Genomic DNA, 26,154 nt, shown 5'->3' with positions numbered 1-26,154 from the left:
TCTGAATTGTACCCTGTATCTATGTGTGCTGTGCTCAATGTGGTCAGAAAAGCACAGCTGTAAGACTGGACCAAGACTAGAGATGGAGGCTACAAATTAATGATCCATTATGGGCCTGGCCACAAGGGTCTCTGAAGGGGTGATATCTCACCCTGCTTTCAAGTTGGACAGCTGGTAATGTGGAGAGCTTTGCTGGGTGGTCTTTGCTGGCATGTGCAGGAGGTTGTTTGGGTTTCATTCTCGGTGATTTCTCAGTGTTTATATCTGTCTCTGGAAGTTACAGTGCCGACTTTGGAATTCAAATGGGACGGTAGTTTTGATTGCCAACATCACATGCTTTTTGAGTCTGCTTCTGAAAGACTGGCATGCATTATGCTAGGTTTGGGGAGGAGAGCACAGTGTTCCTAAGCTGCTTGTCTTTCAAGGATGAATTTAACCTCTATTACTACATTGTCTTTGTTGTGTGTTGCAAGAACATGTTACAACAAAGCTCAAAGTATGCTACTTTATTTCACTGCCACTCTAAAATTAATTTCAGGGATTTGGAGTCAAAGCTGACCCACTTGGTGTTAAAATAGTTGTGCTGACATTGGAATTAAAGTGAACAATATGGTTCTTTCTAGAGATGCCCCAGCCATGGAATAAAGAGCTTGATTATGTTAGTTGTAGTCACAACCCTCAAAATGAGCCCTTGGCAGTATCAAAGAGTGTCACTACACTAATCCCAGTGGGAATTTAACACCCCCAGGGAGCACCAGAAACTGCCTGCATAAGTTCTAGGTGTTCCCTTGGGAGCAAAAGTGATGCTTTGAGCAGCAGGGCAGCCCAGGGGTCCTTTTCTACACACTAATAATACAAAATGAGACCATTATCTAATTGGAGCCTCCCAAAAGCCTGCTCTGGGTCCCAGTCAGGTACATAGAATCACAAGATTAAACTCAAAGAGTCTCCAGTTTCCTGACCCTTCTCCTAGACACCATTGGATGTGCTCCTGTCCATTTTATCTTTTCTTAAACCAGCCAAATTTGTCAAGGTTGGTCAAGTAAAGAACATATAAAATATGAGTATTGTTACTAGATTGTAGTGCAGTGTCTTAGATTCCTACCCTTGGGCAGAGTGTTTCAGCTTTATTTTCATTATTAATCTGAATGGGATAGAATCGTGCCAGTTTATTGAAAGTAGATCCCACCTAGCAACTTGAGACAGCATCACAGAATCAAATGAAATGATAGCGATTTATGAATCATAAAAGGGTGGCACTTGGCTATTGCCCTTCAAAAGATGCACTGATTTGGGACCACATCCTTGAAACTGGGAAAAACCCAGTGCTGTAGTGGGAAGAACACCCACTCATCTGTGCTCCTGGCTCATCTCTGATGATGAAGTGACTAAGGACACTTCAGGCCAGTCACTTTCCCTTTCTGGGCCTCAGTTTTCTTGTAATGTAGGAGTGAACTAAGGGAATCCAAGACCTCCTGTAGCCCTGTCATTCTACAATGGAAATATTTGAGAGTGACACATATGGATCCATCGTTTCACATTACTAAGAACCTAAATGCAAAGGAGATTTACTTTTGATTGGATAGGAGGTCATGGAGATTATTCACTAAAGGAAAGCAGTTCGAAAGGTTTGGTTAAAGATAAACATTGGCATTATATATATATATATGTATATATATATATACATATATATATATATATATATATATATATATATATATATATATATATATATATATATGGATAGAAAAAAAAAACGGGAAATTCCTTTGAAGAAGTCTCGTTTTACACACAAGGATACTGGATCTGAAGAAAACTCTTACCTGCCAAGGTCTATCGAGCAACTTACTAGAAGCTAAAGCCAGCTCAGGGTATCAGGAGTCCCATTTTGCACCCCACCCCATAGTTCTTATACACCAGCAGAAGAAACATGCAGACAGGCTCCTGCAGTCAGCAGAATACAGAACTGAGAGGTTTTATTTCTAGCTATCAAACAGTAGCTTAAAGAAAGAAATTTTTATCCCTCACCTCTTCCCCTAACACCCATGTTCTCAGCCAACAGTAAATATTGAATTTTGTTGATCTTATACCAATGCCTAATTTCAAATAAAACAGATTTTGTGAATAATGGAGGTGGTCCCTAGGGGCTTGTTATTTGAAATTATTTCATTTTAAACAGTTAGCTGTTTTAGGTTTAACTTCATGTTTTCTAATTTTCATCAGAGAAAGAAAAAACAACCCCAAGCAACCCCACCCTTATTTTTGTAATGAGTAATAGTTTGTCTTGTCTAAAAGAAGCTTTTAGTTTCTCAACTGTTTGCACCCAGATTGCTCAGCCTTAGTCAGTTTGCTTTTTTAATCGGGTAACTGTGTTGGCCACCTATAGTTCATGAGGTGCTTACAAAATATACCCATCTCATCTATACACTGATACCAGCTCTAGAATAATTTCTCCCTACTCCCTGCCCCACTCCTGTAGACTAGGTGGAGGATAGAGTCTGGAGAGTCTCGTCTTGGTGGAGAAGTAGGTTGCAAGTGGGGTCCATTTTCACCATCTCATCCTGTGGCCCTGGGCTTGGCCTTGTTCTCTTTGAGCCTTACCATTCTATCATCACCTTGAGGGAGAATCTAGGGATGCTTTTTTCTTGTTATGTTGGATCCCCCTACTTTGAGGATATAACTTAACCAGCAGTTTGTCCTTTCAATATTTATTTTTATTTTTGTGTATGTATGTGTCTATATATGAGTAGGTACATCCACATACCTGGGCTTGTATGGAGGCCTGGGGACAATATCGGCTGTCTTCCTCTACCACTTTCACCTTGATTTCCATGTTCAGTGAGAAATTCTGCAAGTGATGGAGGAAGATAGCTGATGTTAGAGAATTTTCTGTCGCCACAAGCATGCTTTTCTGTAGATGCTGGAGATCCAAATTCCAGTCCTCATGCTAGCTCAGCAGATACACACTGAGCCATTTTTCTAGGCCCACACTTTGATATTTCTAGAGGTAACATATATTGATGTTTTTCCAATAGGTAGGTAGATATCTGAACAATTATATTTGTAAGTATCATTTACGGATCTCTTTATGACAGGCCTTTAGGAAACAAGTGTTCCCCGTTTTTCCACTGTGGCTTCTCTTCCTCAATAGGACTGGCATTGGACCACCTCTCTTCTTCTATGGTGTGAAACTAGAGCCCAATGTAATGTAATCAGTTTGAGCATTGCCCAAAAGTTATTTACAAAAATGGATTCAACAAAGATATTTTTATAAGTCTAGTATGTACAAGGCATTATAGGGGATGTGGAGGGTTGGGTGGGTAGAACATGAACTATTTAACATCAGCAGTGAAAGCAAAGATACAAATGTCAGGGATACAAGAGTGAACAAAACAAAAAAAAATAGTTCAATACGTGAGACAACAATAGACAAAAATAAATAAAATGTATAATACCTGAGATGACAAGTGCCTTAAAAGGAAATAAATCAAGGAAGTTAAGGAGTGCCAAGGGATGGTGAGGTTTTGAATTGGGTAGACAAGGACCTAGGTGAGGAAGATCGGAACAAAATTTGTAAACCAGAGTGCTGTCCAATAGAAATAATTTAAGCTGCAGTAACATAAAATTATCAGATTGAATTAGTTTGAATGATATTTCTAAACTATTCAGCATGTAATCAACACATAATTAATAAGGTTACATTAATTATATATACCACAATATTTACATTCTAATGTGTTTTACCTTTACAGCATAAGTCATTTTGGACTGGCTAGATTTTAAGTTTTTGATAGCCACGTGCAACTAGCGACAAGTTTATTAGACAATACACTACATATTGGATGTCTTCATTTTAGTATGTGTCTAATAAACTGCACTTTATCGTGTGATTGTTTGCTGAGTGGCTTGATATTGTTAAGCATATTAGCTTATTACTTACCATTAATTTGCATAGGTTATTTCACCATGGATATTTAATGGCCTTTCACATCTCTGTTTTCATATAGCTGCTTGTTCTTCATGCATTCATCCCTTCACCATTTCCCTTATAATATTCACCCTCTCAAATTTCTCTACCTGAGGTCAGTTCCCTGCATTATATGTGGCGGGTCTGGACAGGGTTCAACACAGTAGCTGGCACCTGCCACACTGGCTGGGACTTTAAGGAGCATTGGTAGTGGGTCCTTTGTCCAATTTTGACTTGAAAGCTATCCAGATGGCAGTCACTATTTTTCTGAATGCCAACATGTACCTGGAAATGCCTTTCCTCTTACTTCTTAGACAATCATCTATCAACCTGGAACCTGTTCTGAGCATGAAGCCAAAGGTCGTTATTCTCTTTGCTCTCTACACCTTATGTTCAGGTCATTAATTCTAAGCTCTTACAATTTTTTTGTATTTGAAATGAATGTATAGACTTCCTTAATCTCCATCATCACCATCATCATCGATAGAGGACTTGACCAGCATGGGTAAAGTTCTAGGTTACATTTTCAGCACATCACATCAGCACACAAAAAAGAACAATTCTAATAATTTCTGAAAACCTTGTACTTTGTTTCGAAGAAGTTAAGATTTTGTCACATTTTCTTTATATTTTATCCACCTCATACAAACAAAACACCTGTACACACACAAATTTCTGTTCAAATTTGTGTGAGAACAAATTGTAAACACAATGCTCTTTTGTCCTCCAGATAGTTCAATATATATTTCCTAAAACCAAAAGCCATTCTCATGCAGAAGTACAAGATGCTGGTCAAAATCAGAACTCTAACATTGTTAATAATCTTTCTAATGGATGCAGTCTAGGTTAAACCCTGGCATAGAGTTGCTAGGAATCATAAGATGTTAGAGAATACACCTTGCTCTAAGATATTTACTTCTTAGGTACAACAGTCATTTCATTCATGCCATGAATGAAATTTTTGCATTTGTATCCCCTCAAAATTAACATGTTGAAATCTTAACCCCCAAGGTTATGAAGTTGGGAGTGAGATATTGGAGAGGTAGTTAGGTTTTAATGGTAGCATTGTCATGAATTATATTGGTACTCAGGCCCCGTGGAATCTTCTGCCATATGAAGACAAAAGTATATACTGCTATATGTGAACCAAGAATCCAACCTTTACTGCAAGTTAATCTACCATTGTCTCTCCCACTTCCAGAACCATGAAACAAAAAATATTTTTTTCTGGAAGTCCAAAAAAACAAACAGATTTTGCCAGTTGTCTTAATAAAGCCCATTAAAGCATAAGAAAAATATATCATGCAGTGCAATTGGTTGTGACTTTAGTCTCCTTTAAACTGGCACAATATTTCAGTTTGTTTGGGGGTTTTGAAGCATTGATGTGTTTGAAGAGTACAGACTGGTTGTTTCACAGAATGTCCCTTAATTTTTTTTTTTTTGTCTGCTGTTTCATTCTGTTCAGATTTGGACTGTGTGATTTTTGTAAGGAGCTACAGAAAAGTAATGGTACATCTTCTCAGTGTACCACCTTGGGGGGGCACATGTGGTCGCTGGCTCTAATTTTGTTGATGATAGTCACCTTGATAAGTTGGTTAAGGCCATGTCTTCCTGGTCTCCACTTTCAAAGCACTATTGCTTTAACTTGCAGTAAGGAATGTCTTAATGTCATGAATATATTCAAGGCTATGTTGGTATCTTCTTACTCTCTTTTCCTCACTAGGTTAGCATCAATTGATGGTCATGCTTGAGGAAACTTTACTGTGATGGCTGCCAAATTGTGAACTTGTGATTCCATCATGTTTTCTATGATTATTGTTTTGCTTTCTACTGTAAGAACCTTCTCCTCCCATATCATAAGTAAATATATTTACTGATATTATATTTGTGAATTTTATCATAGTTAATGAGTTATGATACTTTATTATCATTATTTTGTTTCTCAGATCACTCTAGTTTGGACTCCTATGTCTTTTTGTCTAATAGTCCTCTGATCATCTTAACATCACATTCATTTCTGCTACAAGATATCACAGCCAGTTTGTACCTGTTCTTTACCTCCATTGTCCTAAAATCACCCATTTCCTAGGAAATCTTAACATCTTTAAGCAGATAATAGTACTTAGAACCCTTGATGCAGATATTGCATGCGTGTTTATTCATTCCTACAGGTGTCTTAGCATCCTCTTAGTCCACCAGGATAAGAGAGAATATTAATCAAATTATTCATAACTCTTTACTTTAGTATTTCTGTAAGGCCTAGGAATGTCTAGGAATTTCAAGTTCACACTCATTCCTCTAAATTTCAATTCCATACCAAAGTTCATCCTACCTTTCCTCTTTCTATTTTTACAATTCCTTCCATACACAGTAAGAAATCTTGGCTGTCATTCACAACATATTTACTCACTAAATCCTAGAGTATACAAAAAGTCATTTTAGCATCATTAACCCATGGCTATGAAGGGAGAGTATCAATTTATAGGTTTTTTTCTTTAGCTTATGACTATACAATTAATTGTTGTAAATGAATCTACCTGAGCTAGATCTCTGTCTCTTCACTCACAAGAAGACCACTCTATCAAATGTTTCTATTTTCCCATACTTTCTTTAGGTTCTATCAACCTTCCTCTACAAGCCCAGCAATAAACTTCCTAAAACATGTGCATGCACATACTCCTTTTTCTGAATTGGGAGAGTTAATTATGGGCACAGTGCTCTTTTATCCCCTAAATATTTTAATATATAGTTAAACAAAGACATTCTCTTGCAAAACAAAACAAAACAAAACAAAACAAGACAGGGGCAAATATCCCAGGATTTAGTTTACTTGTTTCTGGTTGGATTCTTTTTGCTTTCTCTTTCTTAATTCTTTGAGGGATATGTGTGAAATAATAATACACTACAAAAAGTGAGAAGTATTGCAACAGGGAACCCTCAGAAACAAACAGTGCCTCTACCCTTTTACCCCATTGTACTCATCTCCTCTATGTAAGCAACATAATAGTTTTTCTGTGCTCCCCCTTAAACACAAATAAAGATTTGTGCGTTTTTATAGACCAGTTTTTTTTTTCTTTCATAAAGCATGGCACCTTATAGACACTTTCAGACTTTGCTTTTGCAGTTGAAAACTGTCGTAGCAACCATTCTGTATCAGTGCATGGGAGTCTTCATCGGTCTCTTATGACAGCTGCAGTGTTACTGTGCTAGGTGTGTACCATATATTTATTCAAAACCCCTCTGGCTCTGAGTTTCTTAGGTTGTTTCCAATAGTTTGTATTTACACCCCTTTCAAGAAGCAAGCTGGAATATATGCATTTTCATACCGTTGGAACTGTATCTCCAGAGTCAATTCCTAAAGGTATAATAATAACACAGTACACGTCTATCAAATGTAAAAACAAATGAAGTTTTGATATGTTATCCAATTCCCCTCCAGCAATGCATGAGAATGTCTCCAAAAACCTCATCAACAAAGCATTTGCAATACTTTTTAATTTTTCTAAATCTGATAGGTAGAAGTGATATCTCAGTGTAGTTTAATTAGCATTTTTCTAATTATGAGTAACTTGGAGCATCTTTTCATATGTTCAAGAGCCTTTTTGATATTTTCTGTATGTGCATTATCTGTTAAAGTCTTTTTTCTTTCTCTATTGATTTTTTTGTTTATATCCTCAATTTTAAGACTTGTGACGATAATTGGGTTTTTATCTGTGATATTTATTACAAGTAATTTTATAAATTTGTTTGTTTTTCTGGATACTTGTTTTCTATGGTATGCCAAAGGTTTTTGTTTTCTTGCTTGCCTGCTGTTTTGAGACAAGGTATCATGATTCTCTTGCCTTCATTTACCCAGTGCTAGAATTCAAGGCATGCACAAGGCTCAGCTGTAAAAGGACTTTTCTGTATTTAGGTATCAGTTTTTTCTGTTATCACCCTTGGACACTGAGTCACATAAAGCCTTTCCTCACACCCAGGTAAGAGAACTCACAAATTTCTTCCAAATAATAAAATAGGCCAACTTTCATGGTTGATTTATTTTGAGGATTAATATTTTCAAGGTTTATTCATGTAGTATAATTTGTTAGTACTTTACTCTTTTTAACTTTTATTTTTGTGTATATTTTGGTGCAGATGTATGGTTCACATGTGTACAGCTGCATGTGCATATGAATATGGAAGTTGTTCCTTAGGAGTTTTTTACCTTTTGAAACAAGGACTCTCACTGGGACCTGGGAGATATGCCAGGGATCTACCTATATTTACCTCCCCAGTGCACTGTGACCATTGTTTTGTGTGGTGTTTGAACTGCAAACACATTACCCTTTAGTCCTTTATTTTCCCCAAATATGGATGAAACTCAGTTTGTCTTTTCACTCATCAATTGACAGATATTAGAGTTGTCACATCTTAGCTATTGTGAATAAAACTGTTATGAGCATTCATACACAATCATTCATGCAGATATATGGTTTCATGTCCTTTGGGTATATTCTTAGATGAGGAATGTCAGAATTACACGGTAACTTTTTAACACACTGACGAAATGCCAAACTGTAATCCAAAGTAGTTGTACCATTTTACAATCTTGCCAACAATGCATTCCAATTTTTCCACATCTTTGTCAACACCCACAGTACTTGAGTGAATATAAAGTGCCATTTAACTGTAATTTTGATCTGCATGTTTGTTCACTGATAATGTTGAACATCTTTTATGTGTTTATTATACATTTGCATATTTTCTTTGGAGAAGTGTTTTTTCAGCCTTTGCCCATTTTAAAATTGAGTTATTTGTCTTGTGGTCTTTAATAAATATAAAGGCTCTTGATATATTCTGAGTATTGGAGGCTTACAGTATTACAGCTTTCCATTCTGTGGGTCATTTTTTCACTTCATTATATTGTTAGTAATAAAAGACGTTTTTTCCTGCATTTGTGTGTATTTGTGTGTGTGGCACCTGCACATGTGCATATGAGCATGCATGCCACAGCATTTGAGGAGAGTAGAGGACAACTTTCAAAAGTCAGTCCTTTTCTTCCATCCAATGTGTTCTAGGAATAAAACTAGAGGATCGGGCTTGGTAGCAAGTGCCCTTATCTTGTGGGATGAGGAACATAAAAGCTTTATTTAATTTTGATAAAACCTAATTTATTTTGTTTTCCTGTTTTCACTTATACTATTGATATTTTACCTATGACATAACTATCTAATTCAAGGTCACAAAGATTTCATCTTGTGTTTCTTATGGTTTTAGTTTTTACACATAGTTCTATTTTCCATTTCTGATTTAGTTTCATTAAAAATATTGAATTAACAAGCAAAACTGTATATAATTATGTTGTATAATATGATGATTACATATAAATATATAGATTTCATAATGATTACTACAGTCAAATTGACACATCCATTAGCACCTGTGTGTTTATCATATTTAACAACTGTTCTGTAAGTGTTAAGGCCACTTAGAATTTGTTCTCTTAGCAAGCATTTATTTTTTAATGTTTAAAATTTATGTGCATGGGCATTTTACCTATATGTATGTTCGTGTACCATGTGTGTGCTTGTTGCCCTCAGAGGCCAGAGGAGGATGATGGATATCCTGAGATTAGAATTTCAGAAGGATGTGGATACTAATCAAGCCCAGGTTCCCTAGAAGAGTAGCCAGTGGTATTAACTGATGAGCCATCTCTCTACCCTTAATATATTATTATTTTTAGATAGAGTCTCATTATATAAACCTAGATGGCCTTTTGAGTGCTGGGCGTAAAGGCATGTGCCACTACTGGTCTCTTACCAAATCTTAAGAGAACAATATAGTGATGTTAACTATAGTCATCGAGATGTATGTTAGCTATCCAGAACTGACCTAGCTTATAGCTGATAGTTGGTGCACTTTGAATATACTCACTTTTTATAGCTCCTAGCAACCATTCTAATATTTGCTTCACATGTTCAAGTTCTATGGGTGGTACTACAGTCAAATATAGTCAAACCTGTATTTCTTTCAGATAGGGTTATAGGAGTTTTACTTTTAATTTTTGAGGAACATTCATATTTTTCCTGTAATGGCTATACCAGTTTACATTATTAATAGTTATGAGGAATTCTTTTCTCCATATTTACTCCAATATTAAAAAAAAACATGTAACAGGTAAAGTGATACTTCGTTGTGATTTTGACTTGCATTCCTCTGATGTTCTTGAACAGCATTATATACCCCTGTTGGGCATATATGTGTCTTTGGGAAAATGTATAATAAGGTCTGTTGCCTATTTTGTACACAGTGAAACAAAAAGACAAACACAATTTGTTTTCATGTGGCTATCTAGTTGTCCCACAGTGTTTGTCAAAATACTATTATTTATGCATTGTGTTGTCTTGGTGTACCTTGTTAAAAATCAACTGACCTGGGTGAGGACATAGCTCATTATGAAGTGCTTACCTACGATGCATAAGACCCTACATTCAATCCCCAGTACCAAAAGGGCAAAATCAATTGACTATAAATATAAAGTTTATTTCTTGACTCTCAAATTATTCAGTTATGCATTAGTCTCTATGCCAGTATCATATAATATTGAGTTTTAGTGTCCCTGTGTTTGGTGTTGGGATACACGTGTTATTTTTGTGAGTTCGTTTTTGATATCAGAGAAGATATTTTGGCAGTTTTTTTAAAAATTTTCCATACAATATATTATCTGCAGATGAGGAGAGATGTACTTCATTCTTTCTGATCTGTGTACCTTATACTCCATTAACTTGCCTTATAATACACCAGCTAGAACTGCGGGTGGTTTATTGGACAGTAGTTATGACAGCAGACATCTTGACTTGTTACTATTCTTAGAGTGAAATCAGCCAGTCTTTTATCATAAAATATAATGTTTATAGGGATTTGTAGACACTCATTACGAAGTCCTTTTCCATTCATACTGGTGTCAGAATTTTCAAAATGAATGGTGATGGAATTTGTCAAGTGATTTTTCTGTGCCCAATGACAAAATCCTACAAGTTTTCTTTTTTTAATTTGCCTATATTGTAGATAATGTGTATTAATTTCCAAATGGTGAGCCTGCCTTCTAATCTGTGATAAATTATTATAGGCAACGATGTATTACTATTTTATGCATTCCTGAATTTGATTTGTTAATATTTGTTAAATTTTAAAATTAAGGACATGAAAGATACTGATTTATAATTTTATTTTTTGTACTATGTTCATCTACCTTTGGCATCAGAGTTGTAAAATGAGTTGGACGATATTCCCATCATCTCTCTTTTTTAAAATGTATGGGTACTTGAGTATGTGTGCTGTGTGCAAGGAGGAGCCCACAGTGGTCAGAGGAGGAAAACATATCCCGTAGAATTGGAGTTAGAGACAATTGTGAGCCTGCATGTAGGTGCTGGGAATTAAACCCAGGGCTTTGACAAGAACAGTAAGCACTATTAAACCCTGATACAACTCTTTAGCCCCTCCTGTCATTTCTTTATGCTAGTGATTGTATAAAAGTGGTACTGATTTTCCTTTAAACTTTTGGTACAATTTTTAGGTGAAATTCTCTAGGTCTGGAGATTTTTTTTTTTTAGCTATAATTTTATTTACTTAAGATTCAGATTATAAATTAAATTGTCTTATTTATAGTTAGTTACTCATTTCTATTTATTTATTTCTATTTATATATTTATTTGTGTATATGTGCATATGTATATGTGGAAGAGTGCAGTCATATGCATGCCACAGTGCAAGTGTGGAGGTCAGAAGACAGTCTTTCCAAGTCAGCTCTCCCTTTCCTCCTTGTTAAGACAAGGTCTCTTCTGTTGTGCAGGGTTCTCCAGATTAGTTGGCCTGTGAGCTTCTGTCTTCATCTCCCTGAACCATAGGGGTGCAATGTACACAGCTGCATGTGGCTTTCTAGGTGGGTTTTGAGATTTGAAATCAAGTTAAATCAGGTTTCTGTAGCAAGCACTTTTCTCCACAGATCCATCTCCCTGGTCCTAGTTAATTCTTTAAGGACTACTATATTAATGAAATGTTTCCAGTTGTAGTTTCCCTTTTCTTCTGTTTTGAGTTCTCATGTCATGATAATACCTAGTTTCATAAAAATTGATTGTGAAATGTCTTCTCCTATTCTGTTTTCCAGAAGAAAATTATTTTTTATTGTAGAATTCTCCAATTAAACCATTTAGGTCTGAAGACTTGGGAAGGAGTTTCTCAGGTATGATTCACATATCTTTAAAAATTATAAAAATATGAAAATGATCTCTTTTGGTAATTTGTTGCATTAAAGGAAATAGTTCATTTCATCTGTTTTTTTTTCAAATTTATATATGTAGAGTTTTGAATAAAATTCCCTATCTTTTAGTCTTTTTGATATTGGTTATTCAATCTTACTAGAAGTCAGTTTTATTGCTCTTTCTAGAAAATTAGCATTTAAAAATTTGAGAATTTCATATGTTTATATAATGTGTTTAGATCAAATCTACCTTATTTCCTCCCTGACCTTCCACCACTTTCCCTTTGCAACTTCATATCTTCTTTTTAAAAATTCACTAAGTTCACTTGGTGCTTCCTGTGTGAACATGGTTGTAGGAGTATTGCCTGGAACATCAGTAGCCTTTCAGAGGCTACATCCCAGAGTAAAACTGACTGTCCTTACACAGCAGCCCTCAGTTGCCAACAGCCCCTCACCTAGAGATGGTATGACATTACCTTTCCCATACTAGGATTTTTCACTAGCTTTCTTTGGCACTGGGAGAGGGGAGGGAGAGGGGAGGGGAAGGGAGAGAAGAGGAAAGGAGAGGAGAGCAGGGGACAGGGGAGGGGAGGGGAGGGATGAGGAGAGGAGGGGAGAGGAGAGCAGAGGAGAAGAGAGAAGGGAAAAAATATCCCATTTACAATTGAGAATTTCATAGTCTCTTATTCTTTGCATTTTGACCAACTGTGGGTGTCTGTTAATCATCATATGCTCCAGCTGCTACTACTACTACCATCACCACAAAAAGCTTCCCTGATGGATGCTGAGAGATACATTAATCTATGGGCATAAAGATAAGAACCAAGGGGATAATTTATAGCTGTGTCCATTTAGCTGAATAATAGTAGCTTTTCCCCTAGGGTCTATGACCTGGCTAGTTAAGAGTAACAGGTAAGGATTCCATCTTATGCAAAAAGCCTTAAATCCAATCAGAAAAGTGGTTGGTTATTCCCATGGCATTTGTGCCATTGTTGCACTAGTGGGCATCTCTTACCAGTCCAGTCTTTCTTCTAGACCATAGGGTTCACAACTGTGTAAGACTATTGATTATACATAATAGCCTACAGCACTCTGAAAGCTAGCCAGTCGGGATGAAGTTTCCAGTAAGGATGAAACTCTTTTTTTTTTTTTTTATCTGTCTCTTCTTCTGTTGTTTCATTTTGAAAGGGTGGAGGAGAGGTGGATGATACTGGGTCCCATGTACCTCAGGCAAGGCCAAGGATAATGTTGATATTCTTGGGTCTGCTTTACAAATACTAGCATTTCCTGTGTGTGGCACCACACCCACTTTTATGTGGTGCTGAAGATGAAACCTAGAGCTTCATGCTTGGCAGCCTACCAACTGAACTACATTTCCATTTCCAGTTCAATTTATTTTTATTTGATCTTTATGTTGCTTTATCTTCTGTAGCTTTGGATTTATTTTTCACTTTTTATGTTATTGCAGGATAAGCTTAAAATAGTTTGTCTTAAGTATTAGTTTGAAAGCATTTCTCTTGTTTAATATATGCATTAGTACTAAACATGTGCCCTTCAACACAGTTATAAGTATATGCCACATAGTTTTATAAGTTATGTGATCATTTTTAATTCACTTTAGTTCAATACACTTAGAGGTTTATTGTTTAGCAGCTTTATTCATAATAGCCAGAATCTGGAAACAACCCAGATGTCCTTCAGTTGAGGAATGGATACAGAAATTGTGGTACATTTACACAATGGAATAGTACTCAGCAATTAAAAACAAGGAAATCATGAAATTTGCAGGCAAATGGTGGGAACTAGGAGAGATCATCCTGAGTGAGGTATCCCAGAAGCAGAAAGACACACATGGTATATATTCACTTATAACTTGATATTAAACATGTAATATAGGATAATCCTACTAAAATCTGTACACCCAAAGAAGCTGAGCAAGAAGGAAGATCCTGGGTAAGATGATCAGTCCTTACTCAGAAAGGCAAACAGGATAGACATCGGAAGAGGGAGAAAAGAGGGAATAGGACAGAAGCCTACTACAGCCTCTCAAAGACTCTACCCAATAGGGTATTAAAGCAGATGCTGAGACTCATAGCCAAACTTTGGGCAGAGTGCAGGGAATCTTACAAAAGAAGGGGGGGCTACATCCAGAGGCTACATCCCAGACCTGGAAGGATCTGGAGCTCCACAAGGAGAGCAACAGAACCAAAAACTCTGGGCCTAAGGGTATTTTCGAGACTGGTACTCCAACCAAGGACCATTCATGGAGATAACCTAGACCCCGCAAAGAGGTAGCCCATGGCAGCTCAGTCTCCAAATGGGCTTCCTAGTAAGGAGAACAGGGACTGTCTCTGACATGAACTCATGGGCTGGCTCTTTGATCACCTCCCCCTGAGGGGAGCCAGCCTTACCAGGCCACAGGGGAAGACAATGCAGCCAGTCCTGTTGAGACTTGATAGACTAGGGTCAGATGGAAGGGGAAGAGAACCTACCCTATCAGTGGACTGGGGGAGGGACAGACATAGGAGAAGAAGAGGGAGGGAGGGTGGTCTTGAGAGAGATAGAGGGAAGGAGGGACAGCTGGGATACAAAGTGAATAAACTGTAATTAATTAAAAAATATATAAATTTTAAAAACATAAAAAATAAATTAATTAAAAAGTAACTTAATTTTTTTGTTGTTGTTGTTATGGATTTTCAGTTTGAGTCCATTGTGACTTTTGTGTGATTTCATTCCTAAAATGTTGTTGATGTGTTTCAGGGATCCAGATATGTTCTATCTTGATGTATGTTCTGTAGACGCATGAAACAAATGAATAATCTTTTAGTGTGTAGATTGTCCTGTAAGTAACATGTAGATAGTTTTAGCTGATCAAGTATTGCTGATGACCTCATATTTAATTCTGCCTGCTAATTTTTATCTTTTGCTGAAAGTATGGTACTAAAACTTTACCTACAATTATGGGTTTACTCTTTTTGGCTCATTCTGCTTTTGCTTCATGTTACTATGAAGTGGCTGGGAGAAGCACAACTGTAATCACAGCAGTCATAAAGTTGAGGCAGGAGAATTGTAAGTTTGAGGCTAACCAGGAGTACATGTTGTGTATTAGGCCCATTAGGGCTACATAGCAAGAGTTTGTCTCAAAAAAAAAAAAAAAAAGAACTAAATAAAAACAAAGACTTCCTGTTATTTCAGGTGTACATACTTACCAATAATGTATCTTCCTAGTGAATTGCCTATTTTATCATTACATACTTAAATGATTATATAATGTCCATCTCTGACATTTTTCCTTGCTCTGGTCTTTTACTGATATTAACAAAGATGCTACTACTTTTAAAATTAGTATTTGCATGGTACTATTGCCTTTCTTTGTCTTTTAGTTTACTTATGCCTTGTATTTAGAGTATCTTGTTATGCAACATGCCTCTTTTTAAATCATTTGTTAATTTCAACCTTTTAGTTAATGTGTTTAAACCACATAAACACAAAATAACTGTTTATAAATCCCAACTTTAAAAGAACTAATATATCATTGTTTGTTTATTCTTTATTTTTTATAGTCTCTCTTTCTTCCACCCACTTCATTCTCTCTCATTACATTCTCATGATTCACTTAAACATATGTTAGGATTCCATTTGGGTTCATATTCCATTTTTATTAGACTGTATAGTTTTCCCAGTGACTATTACAATGTACATACTGAATTTAACATAGCCTACCATTGATATTTTATGAGTTTTACTAAAATATAGAAGTTTCATTTGCTTTTAAGTCATGTTACCTTCCTTGCTTGTTATTGTCTTAACTATTTCCCATATGCACACTAAGCATCAGAAGAAATGGTGTCAGAGGTTTTGCCTCATTCACTGGGTATGATTTATAAAACTCGTGAGAAAGAATAGTTCATTATATTATCACTATTTTTACCTGAATTTCTTCTCTCCTTTGTGAAGTTTCTGGCATTCTTCTGTTATCATTTCCTCTCTGTGTAGAGAACTTCCTTTAAGCATTATTTAGTGATGGAATCATTAGTAACAGTATCTCTCAGTTTTCCTTCATCTGAGAATATCTTGATTTCCCCTTCATTACTTAAGGATATTTTTGCCAGATACATAATTTGAGGTTGACAGTTCTTTTCTTTTAGCACTTGAAAAATGTTGTGATACTTCCTCCTGGCCTCTGTGGTTCCCAAAGAAAAGTACCTCGTCATTTGAATTGGTATGCCTTTGTAAGTAATGTTTTACTTTGTTCAGATGTTCTCAATAGTTTTTTTCCCCCCTTGGTGTGTGTGGCCTTTTAGTTGCTGGAAGTTTAATTTTAAGCTCTCTTACTTTGGGTCTATTCTGTTTGAAATTTTCCTTTATATTTGAATCTGTATGTTTATTGTTTTCTAAAATTTTTGAATTTTTACTATTATTTAGACTTACAATCTTGCTTTCACCTTTCTCAACTTTGGATGACACAAATACTGGATCTGTTGTCACTGCTCTTGAAGTCCCTAAGCCCTTACTTCTTTCTCCTCTTCATATATTTCCTTTCTCTACTGCTTCTTTCATTAGTCCCTCCCCCCCACTTAGGTGACTTTCAGACAGTTGCTCAGTGGGTGGATTCTATGAATAATTATTAGTTTTGTCTTCTTTCATCTCAACTTTGTTGGCCCATTAAGTGGGTTATTTTACCTTTATAATTCTATTTTCATGTCTGTAATTTTCATTTTTTAATAATTTCAGATTCTTTGCTGTGTTTTTTCTATTTTGTTAGTTTGAAATGTCTTAGTAATTTTTTGTTTAACATTTTAATGATGGTAGTTTTCAAATTCTATTAAATAATTCTAGTACATGAATCATTTTGATATTAAGGCCTACTGATCATTGTTACTCAGTCATAGTGGGATGGTTTCTTTCCTGACAGATAATCTGGTAAAAGGATGTAAAACTTCAAAGAAAACACAACCACTTTTTTTTCCCAAAAGTGGATAGCTATATCATTTTGCATTCTCACATAATGATGGAGGAGAATTCCTGTTATCCGATATCTTTTCCAGCATTGGATATCATCAATGTTACAGAAACATGGGAAATCATGGATGCCTTGCTTTCTCAAGTCCATGACCTTACATTGTTTCCCAGTTGATTTCTGCTGGGTTATTATTGTTAATTTTCTATTTATTTCAGGTTTTTATTGTTAATTTTCTATTTATTTCAGGTTTAGTATGCCCGTTTTTTTTTTCTGATTTCCTAAAGGGAAGACATAGAATATCTATTTCATGAATTTCTTTATGTCTACCGTATCTTTCTTTGTATTGTCTTCAACCTGCCTTTACTTGGTATTTTATGTCTAGTTTCTGTATCCTTTTAATTTTTTGTTTTTCTTTCAAGTTTTTACTCTTAGAAGACTTCATGAATGCATATAATGTATTTTGATCAAATCTACTCACTATTCCTTCCTTTCCAATGCTCCTTCTACTCTCTTTACATTTCTCTGTCTTCTTCATGTGTTCTTTTTGCATATCCATTGAATCTACTTAGGGCTACCTATATGTGCTTAGGTCTAGGACCTTCTATTTGAGGATAAGTAGCCTGTAATGAAATTGATAAATTATTTTAGTCATTTGTAAGTGCAATGTGTCCAAGTTTTCTTTTTATCTGTAATAAAAAGGACCAGGGAGAAATATGGCCATTCTATCTTTGTCTTTTGGCTATTCTTACATGTCTCCATGAGAAATTTAACATGGCATCAAACAGTTCAAGAAATAAATAAAAGTAGGAGGTCATGACAGAATAGGAAGGGAATAAGAAAATGGAAGAGGTCATAAAGACATTTAAAAGGATGAATATGATCAAGGTATGTTGAATGCATGTATGACAATCACCCAATCAAACCCATTATCTTTTATAAAAATTCGTTAATAAAACCTTGTTGAAATTTTTAATTATAACTTGATAATACTTTTAAGTTATGTTAGAGAGAACTAATATATCTGTGTTGGCAATTCTTATTTTTTACTTGTTCATATCTAGTTCTAAATTTGCCAGGAGAGTTAAACTTTTTCTCATAGAAAACTTCTGTATATTACTTGTCATATTAATTCTTAATGCTAATTTTTACCTTGTTGCTTTTGTAAATGGGGTTTTCTTTCTTATTGTATATGTTCTATCCAATGTGTTTGGACACTTAAACTAAACAAGGCATTCTCAAATGTGGATTTCCAGCTTATCATTTGACAGTTGAGGTCAAATTTGAGATCCATTCCACTTGCTCACCTACACAGCTTAGATGATGCGTCACATTAACCTCAACATGTGTGTGTGTGGGGGCTTAGTTTCTTTTCTGGCAACCCCAACCCTTGTTCTACTCAACACTCACCAGCTACTACAGAATTATTTCTGACTTGTTTCTCTACTTTCTGTTCAGCCACTAATTAGCCACTTCATCCTAACAGCTCTCCAATATTTAAAAGCTGATGACTACTTTCTCCATTCAGTGGCCTCATTAAGGAGTTTCCAGAGACAGAAAGCTTCATCTTAAGAGACAACCCATTTTATCTCTAGCCATTTTGAAGTTATCAACTAAGCCAACTCTGCCTTTCTAAGGTCCCATAATTATTTCCTTCACTGTGATCTGTTTCTCTAGCCTACTGTTTTTTTCGCTCTATTTTTACGGACTTCTGATGGGATTCTCAAATGGCGTGCCCCTGTCAGTGGCTCTGTCAGGTTCCAACACACAAAGATAGAAGACCATTATCTCCCTAACATCCAGAGCATTTTCTAATGATGGACTCACTCTTATCTTTACCACCTCATCTCCTCCTACTCTGAGAAAATGAAATAGGAGGAGGGCAGAGGAAAAAAGGAGGGGGATGAAGTTTGAGAATACAGTAGCTTTCTAAATTTCCATAAGAACATTCCTTATGGAAAGTTCTTCTCTGCTACCTCAGTGGAGAAAAAAAGGGGACAAGAACCAGTGACTATTTTTTGAGTAGACACTCAGTAATAATAATTACACATGTGTATTTTCAGTGAGGCCTTCATAATGGATGTTCCTGAGCACTTAACACAGTTGAAGAACAGTGATACACATATGCTACCATGGGAACTTCTAGACTAATGGAGGGGACAGCCTAATAAATAAATGTATGAGCAATTGTTATAAATGTTAAATGAACTATGTAAAAATTAATTTCTCCTCCATGTAGTGCTAAATGGCATTTTTGTTTTCTAAGGTTCCTGGTTGTAGCCTTTCAGTACAATTATTTCTAAAAACAATAATCCCCATTAGATAGTTCATTTTGAGCCATCTTTGCATCTCTAATTCTGCCTTCTCCTATCAGAATCTCAGTCACTCATTAGGGTTCCATTCCTTTGTAATTTTTGGAAAGCTTCCTTTGATCTTCATAGTACTGGCAACTGATTGTTGAACTATTTTTCAAGGTTTTGCTCTGTATCAGAAAGTGCTAAGCAAAACATGAATTACTGGTGAGGTATGCCGTCCACATATAGGAGCTCTCAGTTGATTCTGGCTTAATGAACAGAGTCTAGCACCACTTGATATTTGTTGTGGACCCTCCTTGCTTACAAACCTACACACCAGTGGCCAAGCCTAAATAATTTTTTCCGAGGTTGGATACATAAATGATAGAAAGTTTCCAAATCATGTAATAGCAGCTTTAAGAAAAGGCAACGATACTCATGGCTCAGATAAAACCTGGCAATGAGGTAATGGTCCCGCAAGAAATGAGAGTACCACCATTGAGCAACTAGACCTTTGCTTGGGCTCTGAAGTAGTCAGTTTGGAAACAGCAAGAGTGTAGAAGGGGCACCAACAGAAAGGCATTGGCAGTAAGTCCATGGCACATGTAGAGGACTCTGAAGGTAACATTTTGGAACTTTTCCTCAAGACAGTCAAATGATAGCAATGTTTTGGCAAAGGTGTTTTTAGAGTTCAGGACAATTTAGAAACTGTAAAATTGAGGCAAGGAAGGTCTTCTGAAAGGAGGCTATGTGAGAAATCCAGGAGAACATGGGCAAATAAGAGCCAGGGCAGTGGACAGTGGATGTAGGCAAATTTGAGAGATGTTTGAGAGGCATGAGAGGCACAATCAACATATGGCTGTTACTTCAAAGATAGCCTTGATTGATGTTTCACTAGGACAGCAGCGAAACTAGGAGCTAAATTCATAGAGTGATTTAAAATATCTGTGACTTTAATGCTGTTACCCACAGCTGAGGAAGATGTGTAACTCAGAGGCTCAAATGCTGTTATATATTTGTTGTATTTTCTAAAAGATTTAGGGCAATCCTAATACACCTGTGAATGATAATTTAGTGGGAACTATACATATGTAATTCTAGTAGAATGAGGTCAATAGTATGATCTCTAATCCAATGCAGACACTGAGACACAGGGAAGAACACCATGTGGATACAGAAGCACAGATTAACGTTATCCATTTAGCAAGGAACAGCCATGGAACCATGGGTGCCTTAGAGCCTCTAGAAGAAACCAGACTGTTTATGGCTAAAATAGCACCACAGTTACATTAGACATTTATCTGTTAACAAACACCTGTGCTACTTTTATCACTTGGCCACTGAAACATGGATGTCAAGGTGTCTATGTTATACTTCTTCGGGTATTACACCCAGAAGTAGTGTAGTTTGACCATTTCTAGTTTTTTTTTTTTTATATTTAAGATACTTTCATACCGATTTCTATAATGACTTCACCCCATCAACAACTCTTTGTTTTCTTGATGTTAGCCATTGTTATTACAATGAGAGAGTCTCAATGTCATTCTTATCCTTGCCTTTCCCTGATGGTTAGGATGTGAAACATTGTTGCAAGTGTTTACTGGTTGTTTGTACTTTATCTTTTAAGAATTGTCTATTTATTTTCTTAGCCCACTTAGTGACCATTGTTTTATTTCTTTGGGTTTTAAGCTCTTTATACATCCTACATATTAATCACCTATTAAATTTATAGCTAGTAGAGATTCCCCCATTCTTTAAGCTGTATTTTTATTTTTTATTAGAATTTATTCACTTTGTTTTGCAGCTGTATCACTCTCACTCATCCCCTCTCAATCCCGCCATCCCTCCCAATTCTCCTCCCATGACCCTTCCCTAGTCAACTAATAGGGGAGGTCCTTCTCTTAAATCTGACCTTAGCCTATAGGTCTCATCAGGACTGGCTGCATTGTCTTGCTCTGTGGCATGGTAAGGCTGCTCCCTCCTGGGGTGATCAAAGAGCCAGCCACTGAGTTCATGTCAGAGACAGGCCCTGTACCCCATATTAGGGAGCCCATTTGGAGGCTGAGCTGCCATGGGCTACATCTGTGCAGGGGTTCTAGGTTATCTCTATGAATGGTCCTTGGTTGGACTATCAGTCTCAGAAAAGAGCCCTGGGCCCAGATTTTTTTGGTTCTCTCATTTTCCTTGTGTAGCTCCAGACTCCTCTATGTCTTTTTATCTCCCCCTACTTTCATAATATTCCTTGCATTCTGCTCAAAGATTGGCTATCAATCTCAGCATCTGCTTTAATACCTTGCTGCGTAGAGTCTTTCAGAGGTCCTCTGTAGTAGGATCGTGTCCTGTGCCTTGTTTTCAACTTCTTCCAGTGTCTATGCCATTTGCTCTTCTGAATGAGGATCGAGCAACTTACCCAGGGTCCTCCTCCTTGATTAGCTTCTTTAGGTACACAGATTTCAGTATGATTATCCTATACTATATGTCAAATATCCATTTATAAGTGAATATATACCATGTGTGTCTTTCTGCTTCGGGGATACCTCACTCAGGATGATCTTTCCTAGTTCCCACCATTTGCCTGCAAATTTCATGATTTCCTTGTTTTTAATTGCTAAAAGGTATTCCATTGTGTAAATGTACCACAATTTCTGTATCCATTCCTCTGATGAAGGACATCTGTTGTTTCCAGATCCTGGGTATTACGAATAAAGCTGCTAAGAACATGGTTGAGCAAATGTCCTTGTTGTTTACTTGAGCACCTTTTGAATATATGCCTAGGAGTGGTATAGTTGGATCTTGAGATAGCACTATTCCTAATTGTCTGAGAAAGTACCGGAATGATTTCCAAAATGGATGTACAAGTTTACATTCCCACCAGCAATGGAGGAGGGTTCCTCTTTCTCCACATCTTCTCCAGTCTATGTTGTCACTTGAGTGTTTTATCTTAGCCATTCAATAAGTGTAAGATGGAATCTCAGAGTCATTTTGATTTGCATTTCCCTGATGACTAAGGATGTGAAGCATTTCTTTAAGTGTTTCTCTGTCATTCGATATTTCTCTATTGAGAATTATTTGTTAAGCTCTGTACCCAATTTTTAAATTGGATTACTTGATTTGTTGCTGTATAACTTCTTGAGTTCTTTATATATTCTGGATATTAACCCTCTGTCAGATATAAGGTTGGTGAAGATCCTTTCCCAATCTGTAAGCTGTTGTTTTGTTGACAATAGTGTCCTTTGCTTTACAGAAGCTTTTCATTTTCATGAGGCCCCATTTATTGTTTGCTGAACTTAGAGCCTGTGCTGTTGCTGTTCTTTTCAGGATTTTTTCTCCTGTACCAATGAGTTCATGGCTCTTCCCCACTACTTCTTCTAACAGGATTAGTGTGTCTGGTTTTCTGTTGAGGTCTTTGATCCACTTGGACTTTAGTATTGTGCAGAGTGATAAGTATGGATCTATTTGCAGTTTGTTACACTTAGATATCCCGTTAGATCAGCACCATTTGTTGAAGATGCTTTTTTTTTTTCTATTGTATGGTTTTGCTTCTTTGTCAAAAATCAGGTGTCCATAAGTATATGGGTTTATTCCTGGATCTCTTATTCAATTCCATTGATCCACCATTCTGTTTCTAAGCCAGTACCATGCAGTTTTTATTACTGTTGCTCTATAGTACAGCTTGATATCAGGGATACCTCCAGAATTTCTTTTATTGTAGAGAATTGTTATACTGATTCTGGGTTTCTTGTTTTTCCATATAAAGTAGAGAATTTTTCTTTCAAGTCTATAAAGAATTGTTTTGGTAATTTGATGGAAAATTGCATTGAATCTCTAGATTGCGTTTGGTAAGATGGCCATTTTACTATATTAATCTTGCCAAGCCATGATCACGAGTGATCTTTCCATTTTCTGATATCTTCTTCCATTTCTTTCTTTAGCGACTTGAAGTTTCTTTCTAACAAGTCTTTGACTTTGCTTGGTTAGAGTTACACCAAGGTACTTTATGGCTATTGTGAAGGGTGTTGTTTTCCTAATTTCTTTGTTAGCCCATTTTTATTTGGTATACATTATGGCTATTGATTGTTTGTTGTTGTTGTTTTAGTTAATTTTATATCAGCCCCTTTGCTGAAGGTGTTTATCAGCTGTAAGAGTTCCCTGGTAAAATTTTTGGGGTCACTCAGGTATACTATCATATCATCTGCAAATAGTGATAGTTTGACTTCTTCCTTTCCAAACTGAACCCCCTTGATCTCCTTTAATTTTTTTATTGTTCAAGCTAGGACTTCAGGAACTACATAGAAGAGATATGGAGAGACTGGGCAGCCTTGCCTTGTTCCTGATTTCAGTGGGATTGATTTAAGTTTCTCTCTGTTTAGTTTGATGTTGGCCATAGGCTTGCTGTATATTGCATTTACCATGTTTAGATAAGTGCTTTGCATGCCTGATCTCTCCAAGACTTACTATATTGGATTTTATCAAATGCTTTTTCAGTATCTAAAGAGATTATCATGTGGTTATTGTTTCGGTTTGTTTATATGGTGGATCACATTGATAGGTTTCCATATATTGAACCACCCTTGCATACCTGGGATGAAGCCTACTTGGTCATGGTAGATGATATCTTTGATGTATTCTTGGATTTGGTTTCCAAGTATTTTATTGAGTATTTTTGCATCTATGTTCATAAGGGAATTTGGCCTGACATTGTCTTTCTTTTTTGGGTCTTTGTGATATTAGATATCAAGGTGACTGTGGCTTCATAGAATGAAGTTGGTAATGTTCTTTCTGATTCTATTGTGTGTAATAGGTTAAAAGATATTGGTATTATCTCTTTTTTTGAAGGTCTAGTAGAAATTTTGTGCTGAAGCCATCTGGCCCTGGGCTTTTTTTTTTTTTTTTAATGGGAGACTTTAGATGACAGCTTCTATTTCCTTACGGGAAATAGGATTATTTAATTGATTTACCTGGTCTTGATTCAGCTTTTGTAAGTGTAATCTATCAAGAAAATTGTTCATTTAATTTAGATTTTCAACTTTTGTGGTGTATAAGCTTTTGAAGTAAGAACTAATAATTGTTTGGTTTTCCTTAGTGCTTGTTGTTATGTCTCCCTTTTCATTTATGATTTTGTTAATTTGGATAGTGTCTCTCTGCCTTTCAGTTGGTTTAGCTAGGGGTTTATCTTGTTGATTTACTCAAAGAACCAGCTCTTGGTTTCATTGATTCCTTGAATAGTTTTATTTATTTCTAATTTATAGAATTCAGCGCTGAGTTTGATTATTTACAGCCATTTACTTCTCTTGGGTGTCTTCTTCCTCTTTTCCTAGGGCTTTCAGGTGAGCTGTTAAGTTGCTTGCATGAGATGTTTCAAATTTCTTCTTGAAGGCACTTAGTGCTATGAACTTTCCTCTTAGCACTGCTTTCATTGTGTCCCATAAGTTTAGGTACGTTGTACCTTCATTTTTATTTGAATTCTAGGAAGTCTTTAATTTTTTGTTTTTATTTCTTCCCGGATCCAACTGTCATTGAGTACTGTGTTGTTCAGTTTCCATGTGTGTGTAGGCTTTTTGCTACTTCTGTTGTTGCTGAGGTTTAGCTTTAGTCCATGGTGGTCAGACAGGAATATTTCAATCTTCTTGTATCTGTTGAGACTTGCTTTGTGACCCACTATATGGTCTATTTTAGAGAAGGTTCCATGAGGTGCTGAGAAGAAGGTAAATCCTTTTGTGTTTGGGTGAAAGGCTCTGTAGATGTCTGTTAGGTCCATTTGTTTCATGACCTCTGTTATAGTCATTGTTTCACTGTTTAATTTCTGTTTTTTTGGCCTGTCCTTTGTTGAGAGTGGGGTGTTGAAGTCTCCCACTATTAATATGTGGCGATCTATGTATGGTTTCATTTTTATTAATGTTTCTTTTACAAATGTAGGTGCCCTTTTATTTGGGACATAGATGTTCAGAATTGTGATGTCTTATTGGTGGAATTTTCCTTTATTGAGTATGAAGTGCTCTTCCCCATTTGTTTTGATTAATATTGGTTGAAAGTCTATTTTATTAGATATTAGAATGGTTATTCCTGCTTGCTTCTTCGGTCCATTTGCTTGAAAAACCTTTTTCCAGCCCTTTACTCTCAGGTAATGTCTATCTTTGTGACTTAGACGTGTTTCTTTTATGCAGCAGATTATTGGGTTTTGTTTATGCATCCATTCTGTTAGTCTGTGTCTTTTTATTGGAGAGTTGAGTCCACTGATATGGAGAGAGATTAATGACTAATGGCTGTTACATCCTTTGATTTTGCTGTTGGTTGTGGTTTGTGTGAAATTATTTTTTTCCCTGTGTTTTCCTGAATGTAGTTAGCTTTCTTGGGTTGTTTTTTTTTCTTTGTTTGTTTGTTTTTTCTAGTATCTTCTGTAACACTGAATTTGTGGGTAGGTATTGTTTAAATTTGTTTTTGTTGTTGAATATTTTGTTTAATCCATCTATGATGACTGAGAGTTTTGCTGAGTATAGTAGCCTGGGCTGACATCTGTGTTTTCCTCCGGTCTGCATGACATCTGTCCAGGCCCTTCTGGCTTTCACGGTCCCTTTTGAGAAGTCAAGTATGATTCTGATGGCTTTGCCATTATATGTTACTTGGCCTTTTTTCCTTGCAGCTTTTAGTATTTTTTTTTCTTTGTTCTATATACTTACTGATTATTATGTGGCAG

At 36.2% G+C, this 26,154-nt stretch overlaps 1 protein-coding gene across 5 annotated transcripts in view; it reads left to right on the top strand.

Annotated features, from left to right (window-relative positions):
- Mamld1 (mastermind like domain containing 1) overlaps window positions 1-26,154 on the top strand; it is a 135,635-nt gene that overhangs the window by 7,009 nt on the left and 102,472 nt on the right. The window contains exon 1 of one of the 5 annotated variants that reach the window (XM_055608784.1): window positions 16,383-16,438. The exons of the other annotated variants lie outside the window; for them this stretch is intronic. The gene's annotated coding sequence lies outside the window, so the exon portion shown is untranslated. Of the gene's footprint in view, window positions 1-16,382; window positions 16,439-26,154 lie in introns of those variants that run through there. 5 annotated transcript variants of the gene reach the window in all.

The sequence above is a fragment of the Psammomys obesus genome, unplaced genomic scaffold (assembly GCF_907164565.1).
Source record: "Psammomys obesus unplaced genomic scaffold, mPsaObe1.curated_primary_1811, whole genome shotgun sequence".
In the NCBI taxonomy this organism is placed as follows: domain Eukaryota; kingdom Metazoa; phylum Chordata; class Mammalia; order Rodentia; family Muridae; genus Psammomys; species Psammomys obesus.
Note: the sequence above shows the minus strand (reverse complement) of the source record. Positions and strands in the feature narration are given on the sequence as shown.